This window comes from Phalaenopsis equestris, unplaced genomic scaffold, assembly GCF_001263595.1.
Source record: "Phalaenopsis equestris unplaced genomic scaffold, ASM126359v1 Scaffold000827, whole genome shotgun sequence".
Taxonomy (NCBI): Eukaryota; Viridiplantae; Streptophyta; class Magnoliopsida; order Asparagales; family Orchidaceae; genus Phalaenopsis; species Phalaenopsis equestris.
The window spans coordinates 15,566-16,980 of NW_018165267.1; positions in this window are offsets into that span (position 1 = coordinate 15,566).

A 1,415-nucleotide genomic window follows, 5' to 3' on the forward strand; every position below is an offset into this window, starting at 1 on the left:
CCCTAGTCCCATTCTCCTTCTTCATCGAATATGACATCTCTGTTGATGGTTGTCTTCCCTGTATTTGGAAAGTATAGCTTGTAGCATTTCGAGTTCTTGTCGTAACCAATAAAAATGTACTTCTCGCTCTTGTCATCCATCTTACTTCTTTTCTCGTCGGGTATGTGTACATGAGTTATGCATCCAAAAACTCGTAGATGAGAGACGACATGCTTCCTTCCACTCCATGATTCTTGTGGTGTCTTTGCCAACACACTTCTTGTTGGTGATCGGTTAGCCAAATAAACAGTACATGCAATCGCTTCTGCCTAAAACTCTTTCGGCAATCTCTTGCTTTTTAACATGCTCCTTATTATGTTGAGATTGTTCTATTCTTCCTTTCTGCTACTCCACTTTTTTGGGGTGATCTTGGAACAGTTAGAAGTCGACGTATTTTGTTGGCTTCACATAATTCTTGATATTCTTTTGAAGTGAATTCTCCTCCTCGATTAGATTGCATAGCTTTGATTTTGAGACCACTCTCTTTCTCTACATCTGCCTTAAACTTCTTGAATATTTCAAAAACCCCTTATTTTTGTTTTAAGAAATATATTCATGTTTTTCGTGAAAAGTCATCTATGAAGAGAAGAAAATAGTTGCTCTTATAGAGTGAGCTTGGCTTTATTGGACCGCAGGCATCTGCATGTATGAGCTCAAGAGGCTTTTGGGCTCTTAAACTTGACTCCCTTGGAAAGCTTTTCTTGAAGTGCTTTCCGAGTAAATATCTTTCACATAATTGATCAGGGTGGTTGATGCAAGGGGATCCTCTCACCATCTCTTTCTTTGAAAGAAAATTGAAGGTGTCAGAACTAAGAAGCATCTTTATAACAGGTCTTCAGATATTTGGCAATATCGTTTTGAATGTTGAGTGCGAACATTCTATTTGTAGGCATTGGCACTGTAGCAATCAAGTTACCAATATTGTCTTTTAAGAAGAGAGTATTTTCTTTCAAGTGAATATCATATCATTTCTCCAAGAGTTCAAGAGTTTTTCTCCAAGAGTTACCTTAAACTTAAGATGTTTCTCTTCATATTCGACACAAAGTAAACATTAGAAATAAATTGATGTTTCCCATTTTTCTGACAGATGAGAATGTTACAGAGAATGTTACACTTGCCTTTCACCTCTATCTTAGACTCATCTCTAAAAGACACATTGTCGCTTACTGATTCGTCAAGCTCTACGAACATACTTCATCTCCCACAAATATGGTTGCTTGCACCGGTGTCCAGGTACCATGTACTATCTTCACCTCTTTATTGTCCTTGTATGCTAGAAGTAGAGTGTCTTCCTGTTCTCTTTTTTCTTCTATGTAGTTGACTCTTTTATTAACTTTGTACTTAGGTGCTCTACATTCTTTTGCATAATGCCTGAA